General features: G+C 46.1%; 1 pseudogene; it reads right to left on the reverse strand.

Moving 5' to 3' along the window:
* Positions 1 to 3038: 3038 nt before the first annotated feature.
* Positions 3039 to 9208, reverse strand: Gm9063 (annotated as a pseudogene).
* Positions 9209 to 13289: the final 4081 nt, after the last annotated feature.

Genomic DNA, 13289 nt, shown 5'->3' on the forward strand with positions numbered 1-13289 from the left:
GAAGTTAGGGAAACAGAACCCTTTACAATAGCCATGGATAATGTAAAATATGTTGGAGTAACTCTAACTAAGCAAGTGAAAACTCTATAAGACAAGAACTGTAAGTCTCTGAAGAAAAAAACTGAGGAAGATCTCAGAAGATGGAAAGATCTCCCATGCTCATGGATCGGTAGGACTAACATAATAAAAGTGGCCATCTTTCCAAAAGCAATTTACAGATTGAATGCAATTCCCATCAAAATTCCAACACAATTGTTCACAGACCTTCACAGATAAATTTTCAACTTCATATGGAAAAACAAAAAAAAATCCCAGGATAGCTAAAACAATCCTGAACAATAAAAGAACTTCTGGAGCTATCAGCATCCCTGACATCAAGCTATACTAGAGAGCAATAGTAATAAAAACTGCATGGCATTGATATAGGAACAGACAGGTCAATCAATGGAATTGGATGGAAGACCCTTCCATGAACACTTGATTTTTGACAAAGAAGGCAAAACCATACAATGAAAACAATGAAAGCATATTCAATAAATGGTACTGGCTTGATGGTCTGCATGTACAAGAATATAGATTGATACATATCTATTGCCCTACACAAAACTCAGGTCAAAGTGGATCAAGAACCTCAACATACAACCTGATACACTAAATCTAATAGAACAGAAAGTGGAGGCTAGCCTTGAACTCATTGGTACAGGAGACAACTTCTTGCAGAACACCAGTGGCTCAGGCTCTGAGATCAACAACTAATAAATGGGACTCATGGAACTGAAAAGGTTCTCTAAGTCAAAGAATTTCGTCAATAGGACAAAATGGGAGCCTACAGCTTGGGAAAAAAAATCTTCACCAATCCTACATCTGACAGAGAGTTAATATCCAAAATTTATAAAGAACTTGAGAAGTTAAAGACTCCAACAAACTAAATAACCCAATTTAAAAATGGGGTACAGCCCAGGCTGGCCTCAAATTTGTGATCCTCCTGCCTTTGCCTCCTGCAGCAAATCCTACCGACATGCAGCCAACCTTTGGACTGAGTGCAGGGTCCCTAATAGAGGAGTTAGAGAATGGACTGAAGGGGTTGAAGGGGTTTGTAACCCCATAGGAAGAACAACAATATTAACCAACCAGACGCCCCCCCCCAGAACTTCCAGGGACTAAGCCATCAACAAAGAAGTACACATGACTCCAGCTGCATACTTTGCAGTGGATGGCCTTGTCATGCATCAATAGAAGGAGTGATCGTTGGTCCTATGAAGGCTTGATAGATGTCCCAGTGTAGTGGAATCAAAGGCAGGGAGGTGGGAGTGGGGAGGTGGGTGGAGGAACACCCTCATAGAAACAGGGAGAGGAAGGGTGGGATAGGGTGTTTCTGGGAGGGAGGGAAACCGGGAAAGGGTTTAACATTTGAAATGTAAATAAAGAAAATATCCAATAAAAAGAAAGAAGGAAAAAAAATTTTTTTAAATGAGGTACAGAGCTTAACAAAATTCTCAACAGAAGAATCTTAAATGGCTGAGAAGAACATAAAAAAATGTTCAAAGACCTCAGTCATCAGGGGAATACGAATCAAAATGACCCTGAGAATCCATCTTGTACCCACCAGAATGGCTGAGATCAAAACTCAAGTGATAGCACATGCTGGCGAGGATGTGGAGCAAGGGGAGCACTCCTCCTCTGCTCGTGGGAGTGCAAACTTGTACAACCACTTCGAAAATCAATTTGACAGTTTCTCAAAAAACTGGGAGTAGTACTACCTCAAAACCCAGATATACACTCCTGGGCATATACTCAAAAGATGCCCCACCATACTACAGAGACACTTGCTCAACTCTGTTCATAGCAGCTTTATTTGTAATAACCAACAACTGGAAACAACCTAGATGTCCCTCAACTGAAGAATGGATAAAGAAAACATAGTACATCTACACAATGGAATACTACTCAGCTATTAAAAACCAAGACATAATGAATTTTTCAGGTTAAATGGTATAGCTTGAAAATATCACCCACAGTGAGGTAACCCAGACCCAAAAAGACACATATGTCATGTACCCACTTATAAGTGGATTTTAGCCATAAAATACAGGATAGCCACACTCTACTCCACAGACCCAAAGAAACTACACAAAAAGGAAGGCCCAAGTGAAGAAGCTTGAATCTCATTTAGAAGAGGGAATAAAATAGTCATAGGAGACAGATGGAGGGAGGGAACTGAATGGGAGGGGAGTGGGGGGGGCTTTTCAGGATCGTGTGTGGGGAGAGACTGGAGAGATGGACAGATGGTCGTGAGAATGAATGGAAGTCTGCGGCTAGTGGTGAAGTGGAATTTCTGGTTTCTTTGGAAACTCAGCTGTGTCACATGATGTTTTTTCTGGACACTGGTGAGATGTTTTTGCTGAAGCAGAAACATGAGAGGGCATGTGATGCTTTGCTGGAATGGATGCTTGAGAGAGCGCATTGTGTTTGCAAAGAGTGTAAAAGGAACCCCATAAACAGTGAGAGGTTGTATTGTGATGCTGTGCAAAGCTTTGCTGGTCTTTGCTGGCTATGAAACGGGGCCGCTGACCTCGCTTCCTCCCTGGTCTTTGCTGGTCTTCGCTTCGTAGAGAGAAGTGTGCCCGAGCACTTCTCGTGGTATTCCAGCTAATTCTTAATGCTTCCACTAACTGGTATCAGCAGAGCCTTGAGGTTTCTGCTGGATTGATCTGCTGCTACTGATTTATATTTGGTGTTTGCTATTGGACTGGACTGCTGGTATCCTGACAATGAAGAGTGGGACCACTCTAAAGAACTACTTCTTTTGGGGGGGGGGGGGGAGCTCCAATACTTTATTTATAAAAGCAGGAAACATTTGGCTCACACGACTCCAAGAGACTTACAAGGCAAGCTTGGCTTCTAGAGGGGACACAGTCCAATCCGATCCTCTGTGCGATAGGAACGTCCCAGAGTTTAATGTTGCCCTGAGTTTGTCTGTGGTGCAGAACAGGGATGTCTGGAGTTCCCAGTCAGGTGGTGAGTGCCGAGCCCGAGCCTGGAGTGACTGAGGTTGCTCTGGAAACGGCTGAGCCATCCTCTTGGGATGTACCAATTCCTATCCCAGTACAGAGACCCTAGGCAAGCACTGTGCTTATTTGGGCCCCCAGAAGCCTCTGTGCTCAGTTCCTGACCACCTGCCCTTCTTTGGTGGTGGCCCAGTTGTAACTCTTCGGAGAGTCCAACGCTTTTTCTATCCGTGCCTCCAGGTTCTCCTGAGTGATGTTTTTTGCCTCCTCCTGCAGCTTGAGCACTTCTTGCTCTTTCAGTTGCACCCAAGCCTGCTCCTCCTGGGCCCTCTGGGCCTGGGCCTCCGCCTTCTGCACCTCCTGGGCCTGTGCTTCCAGCTGCAACCTCGCTATCCGTAGCTCCTGCATTCGCCGGTTCTCATCCCGGTTCTAGGCCATCAGCTCCCGGTGCTCCGTGATGGCCTGCTGCGCCTTGCGCTCAGCCAGAACCCCGGCTCGGGCCTCGTGCAATTTCCTTCGCACCTCCAACGTGAACTCTAGCCTGAGAGTTTGCACGGTCTCCCGGTACTGTCGGTAGTGCTCGGTCTCCCGGTACTGTCGGTAGTGCTCGGTCAACATGAAGAGTTCCGCAGGGTCCACGGCGGGAGGCATCTGCACGCGTCCGACCTTGGACTTGGCAGGCGGGTCATGGCGGGTCTTGCGGCCGTGCACGGGCAGGGGCAGCGGGGTCAGGGGCCGGGCACAACATCTAAAGAACTACTTCTAAACAGATCCACAAACCCCTTTTCCTATTAACCTTTCTCCCAGCCTCTAGAAGAAGTTGAAGCATTCAAGAACCCTAAATAAAGGTGGTTTAAAGAAAAATCTAAGCCTACAGTGGGACATCTTGAGGATGTGCCAGAGACCTGGGATAGGATCCCAAGAGTCAATGGGGGTGATCTTAGCTGAGACTCATAGCAGTGGAGATATGGAACATGAAGAGGCCACCTCCTGTAGACAGTCAGGAACCCCAGTGGAGCAATAGGGACATCAACCTATGCACAAAACTTTCCGCCTAAAATGTATCCTGTCTACAAGAAATGCAGGGACAGGGAATGGAACAGGGACTAAGGGAATGACCAAGCAATAACCAACCCAACTTGACCATCCCATGGGCAAGCACTAATCCCTGACACTATTAATGATACTCTGTTATGCTTGTAGACAGGAGCCTAGCATGGCTGTCCTCTGAGAGGCTGCATTCAGCAACTGACTCAGATGGATGCAGAGTTCAACAGCCAAACAGTAGATAGAGCTTAGAGACTCTTATAGAAGAGTTGTTGGGAGATGGAGGATTGAGGGCCCTGAATGGGATAGGAAGCCCACAGGATGACCAACAGAGTCAATTAACCTGGACCCTTGGGGGCTCTCAGAGACTGAACACCAAACCAAAGAGTATACATGGTGTTTTCGTTTGGGTTATACTGCTCTGAAGAGACACAAAGACCAAGGCAAATCTTATAAAGGACAACATTTAATTGGGCCTGGCTCACAGGTTCAGAGGTTCAGTCCATTATCATCAAGGTGGGAGCATGGCAGCATCCAAACAGGCATGGTACAGGAGAAGCTGAGAGTTTTCCATCTTCATCTGAAGGCTGCTAGCAGAATACTGACTCCCAGGCAGCTAGGGTGAGGGTGCTATAGCCCATAGCCACAGTGACACACCTACTCCAACAGGCCCACACCTTCTAATAGTGACACCTCCCTGGGCTGAGCATATAAAAACCATCACATTCCACTCCCTGGCCCCCATAAGCTTCTTCAAACATATGAGTCTATGGGGAGCATTCATAAATATAGCAAAATACAAAATACATTTAGTCCAACTTCCAAAGTCCCCATTGTCTATAACAGTCTCAACAATGTTAAAAGTCTGAAGTTCAAAGTCTCTTCTGAGAGTCATCCAATCACTGTAATCCCAAAGGGAGAAGAAACCAGCTGGGCAAACTCCAAACTCTGCATCTCCATGGCTGATATCAAAGTAGTCTTCAGATCTCCAACTCCTTTTTCAGCTTTGTTGACTGCAACAAACTGCTTTCTCCTGGGCTGCTTCCACTCCCTGTTAGCAGCTTTCCATGGCAGATAGCCCATGGCTCTAGCATCTCAAAAATCTTGGGGTCTCCAAAGCAATTTCAATGTTACAACTTTTTGTTTCAATACCTGGGATCCACACATGATCTGGGCTCCTCCTAAGGGCCTGGGTCACTTCTCCAGCTCTGCCCTCTGCAGCACTCTAAGCTCAGATTGATACACTCCACTGGTGCTGCTGTTCTTGGTGATCTTCCCATGGTACTGGCATCTCCCATACACTGGGGTCTTCTGCTGCAACTAGGTGTCACCAATAGCCTCTCACAGGCTCTCATCATGGTGCCAAGCCTCAACTAACTTGCATGACCCCTTCAGTCCTGCGCCATCAACTGCAACTGAGGCCTCACCTTCACCATTGGCCTTCCATGGCCTCTCACAGTGCCAAGCCTCAGCTGTTCTTCATGATATCTTCTTCATGATATCTTCATGAATCTTACACATTACCAAGTACAGCTGTTGCAGGAGGCTATCTCTAGAATACAGCTTCTTTGTGCTCTCAGAAAACACTTGCCAGATTTCACCTCAGTGATGCTGGTCTCTCCTTAATCACTGCTAATTTCTTAGCTCCAACTAACCAGCATCAATCATCCCAGTAGTCCATTTTATTAGTCATTCTAAAGCCAGAACCACATGGCCAAAGCTGCCATGTTCTGCTACTTGCTGGGGCTGGAACATGGCCCCCTTGTTCTATTACATTATCACCAACTTTCTGTTTTCCAACTCCTTCACTGCCTAAGCTTGGCTGTCCTGGAACTTGCTCTGTAGACTGACTTTGAACTCAAGAGATCTGCATGCCTGTCTCCTAAGCACTGGGATTAAAGGTGTGGTCCACCAAGCCTGAGTTTAAATTGTTCTTCACTTAGAATGTGCTCTAGGCTGGCCTTGAACTAAGAGATCTGCTTGTCTTTGCCTCCTGGGATTAAAGATGTGTACTGCCAGGCCTGGAACTAAATTTAGCTGGGTAGGATCTTGCCACAAAGTTCCACTCCCTTAATTTGTTATCCCCTTGAACACAGGACTCAGCTCCATTTCACTTCCTGGTGCCCCTTTAATACTCAAACCATATATTTTATATTTTTCCTTTCTCAGCCTGCTATGCTTGTTTAAAATGTTCTTCATGAGACTTAACCAGAAAACAAAGTCTATGATGGGTGTTTCTGAGACGTCCTTTGTCAATGCAACTAATCTCTTCACCTCAGGCAGACTCTTCAGACAAGGGCAAAAAGCAGCCACATTCTTCACCAAAATACCACAAAAACAGTCTGCAGGCCACATATTGAAATTCTCCACTGAAACCTCTTGGGCTAGGTCTGCACAATTCAAATCACTCTCAGTAACAAAGTCTTTCATATTCCTACTAGGATAGCCCATTAAGCCCCACTTAAAGCATTCCACTGCTTTCCAAATCCAAAGTCCCAAAATCCACATTTTTCTAAACAAAAGCATGGTCAGGGCTATCACAACAATACCCCAGTCCCTAATACCAACTTTTGTCTTAGTTTAGGTTATATTGCTATGAAGAGACACTAAAACCAAGGCAAGTCTTATAAAGGACATCTAATTGGGACTGGTTTACAGGTTCAGAGGTTCAGACCATTAAAATGGCAGCATCCAGGCAGGCAAGGTGCAGACAGAGCTGAGAGTTCTACATCTTCATCTGAAGGCTGCTACCAGACTACTTACTGACTTCCAGGCAGCTAGAACGAGGGTCTGGTAGCCCACACACACAGTAACACACCTACTCCAAAAGGACCACAGCTTCTAATAGTGCCACTCCTTGGACCAAGGATATACAAACAATCACACATGGGCTGGACCTAGGCCCCCAAACATGTGGCAGATATGCAGCTTCGTTCCCATTTACATGGGTCCCGAACAACTGGAACAGAGGATATTCCTCAATCTGTTGCCTATGTGTGGAATATGTTCCCCTAGCTGGGCTGCCTTGTCTACCCTCAGTGGAAGAGGATGTGCCTAACCCTACAGAGAACTAAGATGCCAGGATCAGGGGATACCCAGAGGTGGCCTCCACCCTCTGAGGAGAAGGGGGAGGAAATATGGGAGGGGGAACTGGGAAGGAGGGCAGAGATTCAAGTATAAAGTGAATAATAAATAAATATAAATAAAATTTAAAAAACTGAAAACTCATTTGCAAAACTTTTATTTAAAAATAGCGAGCCTTCTGGAAAGGATCACTGTGGTGGTTTTGACTGTCAGCTTGACACAAAGTGGAGTCATCTGGAAAGAGTTGCAATCAAGGACTGCCCAGATCGGGTTGGTCTGTGAACACAGCTTGAGGTGATTGTCTTAAGCTGATTGTTATGGAAAGACTCAGTCACCTGTGAGCTTGGGTTTAGACCATGTAAGAGCAGGGGAAAGGCACCTAAGGAGAGATGGCTTAGCAAGTAAGAACACATACCATGCTTCCAGAGAACCTAAGTTTTTGGTTCTCAGTACCTACATTGAGTGGCTCACAATCGCCTTTAACTCCAGCTCCAAGAGATCTGATACCTTGATCTGTATTCCACAAGCACCTACACTCACACATGCACATACCCACTGTGGTGGCTTGAATAGGTATGGCCCCCAAAAATCCCTGTGTTTGAATGTTTAGTTATAGGGGATTGCACCACAGGGAATTGTGGCCCTGTTGGAGTCACTGTGGCCTTACTGGAGCAAGGATGTCACTGTGGAGGCACACTTTGAGGTCTCTTATGTTCAAGCTACATCCAATGTGGCACACAGTCTCCTGCTACCTTCAGAATAAAAATGTAAAACTCCTGGTTCCTCCAGCACCATGTCTGCCTGCATCCTGCTATGTTTCCTGCCATGATGATAATGGACTAAACCTGAAAGCCAGCCCCAATTAAATTCTTTCCTTTGTAAGAATTTCCTTTATAAGAGTTGCCTTGGTTATGGAGTCTCTTCACAGCAATAAAACCCTAAGACCCTCACACACAAGCACACACACATATCATGATAGTTAGTTTTTGTCAACTTGACACAACTAGAGATATCTGGGTAAAAGGAAACTCAGTTCAGGAATTACGTCTGTCAGATTGTTCTGTGGGCATGTCTAGGAGGCACTGTCATGATTGTTGACTGATGACTGACGTCCAGCCCACCTCTGGTGGTCCTGGGTCTTATGGGAAGGGTAACTGAGTGTGGTGGTTTGAGTAAGAATGGCCTCCATAGGCTCATATGTTTGAATGCTTAGTGACCAGGGAGTGGAACTGTTTGAAATGATTAGAAGGATTAGGAGAATGACCTTGTTGTATGAAAAGTGTCACTGGGGAGTGGGCTTTGAGATTTCAGAAGCTCACACCAGGTCCAGTGTATCTCTCTCCACCTTCAGATCAAGATCTAGATCTCAGATACTTCTCTAGAATCTTCCTGCCTGCCACCATGTTCCCTGCCATGATGATAATAGACTAAACTTCTAGAACTGTAAGCCAGCCCCAACTAATTGCTTTCTCTCATAAGAGTGGCCTTGGTCATGGTGTCTCTTCACAGTGGAACAGTGACTAAGATACTGAGCAGGCCATAAGAAAAATGTTAGCCAATAAGGAATGCTCTTCCATGGCCTCTGCTCCCGTTCCAGCCTCCAGTTTCCCACTTTAGTTCCTATCCTGGCTTCCCCTGATGATGGACTGTGACATGGAAATACAAGCTAAATAAACCCTTTCCCTTTGAAGTTGCTTTTGTTCATGGTGTTTATCACAGAAACCAAACTCGAACAATATATTCATAATTAAAAATAAAGATAATGTTCTCTAGTCTTCCCTATTCCAGAGACAGCCTTGTCCCTTAGATATGATAGAGAAGGTTGAAACGAACAGATTTGTCTGTATTGGGCCCTGGTTACCAGGGCTGCAGCTCACCTGGCAAAGTGTAAAATTTTTGCCATCAATGACCCTTTCATTGACGTCAACTGCATGGTCTACATGGTCCAGTATGATTCTACCCAAGGCTAGTCCAACCACACAGTCAAGGCTGAGAATAGGAACCTTGTCATCAATGGGAAGCCCATCACCATCTTCCAGGAGCGAGATCCCACTAACATCAAATGGCATGATGCTGGTGATAAGAATACTGTGGAGTCTACTGGCATCTTCATCACCATGGAGAGGGCAGGGCCCACTTGAAGGTTGGAGCCAAAGTTTACTGAAGTTTACTACACCCAAAAATAAACAACTATTTTGAAAGAGTAGGGACAGTGAGCTAAGTAGGAGTATGCATGCCTTAATTCATTCTCTGGTCTTGACTGTGGATGTGATGTGACTAGCTATGGTCGTACCTTGACTTTCCAACTGTGCTAGACAGTAACCTAAAATTGTGGGATGAAATAAGCTCTCTCCTGCCCCCCACATTGCTTTCTCTCAGGGTAGTTTATTATACCCACAGAAAATGGGACTAACACAGACAACCTAGGAAGTGTTGTGGGTGGTGTGGGAAGCTTAGCCACCTAAGCCCTCAGGATGTCACAATCATAGTTTATGGGGATTGCCATGACCCCTGTCTTGTGGAGTTCATTCCAACCAAATAGGCAGATGAAAGTCCAGCCTCTTCACTAGGACCACAGCCCTCATCCAGAGCAGGTGTGTGGAAGTTATGTGATGTTCTGCCCCTGTAGCAAGGCACCTTCTTCCTCTGCCCCGGCCCACTCTCCCCCTTCTTTCTACAAGGGTGACTCTAATAAAAAATATATATTATATTATATTATATATGATATTGTATAGTATATAGTATATTGTATATCATACATCATTATACATGATATACTATATATTGTATATTGTATTGTGTATTATATATTAATTCTACATACATATGGAAGGTTCTGATTTATTTATATATATGTATAGGCATATACATCATACACATATGAAACTGAGGGGTGATTCAGCACATATTACTCTTACAGAGGTCCATCATTCACTTCAGTACCCTCCCATCAGGCACTTTACAAATCCCCATTGTTCCAGCTCAAAGAGATCTGATGCCCCTTCTGTAGCCACCTGCACTCATACATGTGTACACACACACACACACACACACACACACACACACACACACACAATTTTAAAATAAGTATTTCTAGATAGAGGACTTATGGAATATGTAATGAGGTCTGAGTACTCGACCATCTTCACACCGGAGAGGCAGAGAATGGGTGGGTGCCTCAGCAATGGAATCTAATGCTGAAGGCTTGGAGGACTCTTGGGAGACTCTGGTCTTCAGTCCATCCCAGAAGAAGCAGAATTCTCCCAGCATCAGCAATGAGATGAACTCAGCCCTAGTCTAGTTTCCTACAGAATGCTCTGACAGGAGACGATACAGATGTGAAGGGAGGTCATTTCAGCTTAGTGATCCGGGTCACAATCCATTACCCTGGGACAGTCAAGGCAGGAACTTTAAACAGCTAATCACACCATGTGCACCACCAAGAGAGAAACGGATGCATGTGAGTCTGGAGAGATGGCTCGGTGGTGAGTTCAACTCCCAGCATGCACATGGTGTCTCATAACCATCTGTAACTCCAGTTCCAGGGGGATCAGACACCCTCTGTGGCATCTTTGCCACCATCAGCACAGCACCCACCCACCAGCCTCTCCTACCCAGGCCTCTCCTTTTTTGGATCATCAGGCTCGCCACAGCCACAGTTGACCGGGTGCTTGTGCGGCCTCTGAGTTCTGATGGCAGTGGCGTAAGATACACTGTGATACTGAATTTGGGGATTTTCTTGGGTTAGGGATGTGGGTGTGGTGCTCTCTCTTGGTATTGGGGGACAACAACAAACTGCAAGCCCGTCCGTCCCAAAGTCCCGTGTGACTAAACCAGGGCACTGGAGAGCCAGGTATCCTAAGCATCTTCCACTTGTGCTATGTTCTGCCTGTGACTTGGTTTAACGGGACGTAAAGCCACCACTAGTCAGGGAGTTTCTGCACTGGGTCATTATCGCAGTGACAGACCCCAGTGATGCAAACCCCAGCTTCCATTTGGAGATGCCAGATGTGGCTCTCAAGTCACCAGTGTGCAAGAGGCTGTGTGTGGAAGGGTGAGCTAGACTTGGGACTAAAGTAGCTCCTCCCCAGATGGTTGCTGGCCCAGCCCCCATCCCACAGTCGAATCTCTGACCACATCAACCCTCCTAAATAACTTACAAGCATCTCGGGACAGCTCCTGAGGGTCATCCTGACCTCAAGTTCACAATAGAAAGGACACTTGAAGAGAGTGTTTCCCAGTGTTGCAGGAGTCCAGAAAGGATTTCCAAGTTCTTAGGTCCCCAAACAAAGATTTAGAGAGAGATGTGTGGGTACTGAGATTAAAGGTGTACACCACTGAGTCCTAATCACCTGCTAATCTTTTTATTATTATATTTTTTACTTATTCACTTTTCATCCCACTCACAGCCCCCCTCCTGGTCGTCCCTTTCTGCAATCCTTTCACCATGCCCTTCTCCTCTGAGTGCTAATCTTTATGTCTCTCTGCCTTTCTTTCCTTCCACACCAAGGTCACAGTTTCTGACTGCCTGCGACACAATTCATAGGTCTTGCTCTCCTGCTGACACACCTACAGCTCTCCCAAGGGCACCATGCAGAAACAATGGCTACTATGTCCTTGCCCATCCTGGTCAGGGACTCTCCTTGGTGAAACTCAAGGAGACAAAGGTGAACAAAAAAAAAAAAATGCCTGAGAGGCCAAATAGGGGAGGACTCTGGGACCCAGGCTGGCACCAACCCCTGCCCCTGCCTGGGGAGAAGCCTCAGAGGAGGGCCCACACCGCTGAGCCTCAGTTCCCCAGCTGTGACATGGGGACACAGTGGGTCCTGCCCTGACTGTCTCTTTCACAACCTGGAGCAAAGCTTCCTGCTGGAAACTGCAGAGGGAGCAACCCTCTTTCCCATGCCTGGAAGACCAAAGGATGGGAAGTCATGTAGAAGGTGTGGGCAGTTGTGACGACAGGCTTTCTGGGCTGTGAGGATGTGGAGCCCTGAGTCCTAACTTTTATATCCATATAAAATGAGCCCCTTGCCTCTTTATCTGAGTATATCCTTGCGCTACCAGTCAGCGAGCCAGAGACAATGGCCCTGTCTCTGAGGGCTAAGGGCCAAATCTCGAGATGAAACTGAGTGGAGCTGAGTTGCTCACCCAAGCCCTATAAAGACCTACTTGTTTTTTTTTCTCCTCATTTTTGTTAGCTCTTTTGGAAATTTCTACAACATATTATGAACATATTCATTCCTTCCCCAAAGTCCTCTCAAATTCACCCCCACTTCCACATCCAACCAATTTTGAGTCCGAAGAAGAAGAAGAAGAAGAAGAAGAAGAAGAAGAAGAAGAGGAGGAGGAGGAGGAGGAGGAGGAGGAGGAGGAGGAGGAGGAGGAGGAGGAGGAGGAGGAGGAGGAGGAGGAGGAGAGAACCATCACATGTAACTTGCGCCACTCATATACTCTTGGATGTGTGGCTTTCCACTGAACACAGCAATCTACCAGGAGCTGCATTCCCAAAGAAAACTGACTCTTCATCTGCCAGCACGTATCTGTTGCCAATAATTCCTTGGCCAAGGGTGAGACTTCATACCCACCTACCAGTGGCATGCTAGGATTTGGGCTAGCATGAGCTTGCACCAGTCTTGTGTATGATGTATATACATGCCACTTCCTTGCTTTGTCCAAAGGGGAAAAAAGGGTCCTAGTGTTTCCCTGTAGTCATCCACCACCTCCGACCCTTCCCATCTTTCGCCCCCTCTTCACAAAAATCCCCTCCTGCCCTTCCCTGCGTTATAGAGAAGGATGTGACATGTCTGTCCCACTTAGAGCTGAACACTCTGCAGTCTCTTATTCTTTGTAACTGACCTACCATGGGTCTCAGTTCAACACCATTATCTGCTAGGAAGTGGTATCTTGTTGGGATAGAGTCTCACTCATTATAGGGGAACTCCATTCAAACTCTTCTTCCTTATGTATATATTTTAGGAAACTTTCTGCAGTAGTTGGTGACTGGGAAGCATTAAGAGATATGACCCTGTCTGAGGAGATGTGTCACCTGGGCCGCTCGAGGTTCCAAAAGCCTCCTGCCATTCCCACTGTGCCTCGTGGCCTCCTGCTTGTTCTTTGAGATGTGAGCTCTCAGGTATTCCTACACCATTC

Source organism: Mus musculus, chromosome 12 (genome assembly GCF_000001635.26).
Source record: "Mus musculus strain C57BL/6J chromosome 12, GRCm38.p6 C57BL/6J".
NCBI lineage: Eukaryota > Metazoa > Chordata > Mammalia > Rodentia > Muridae > Mus > Mus musculus.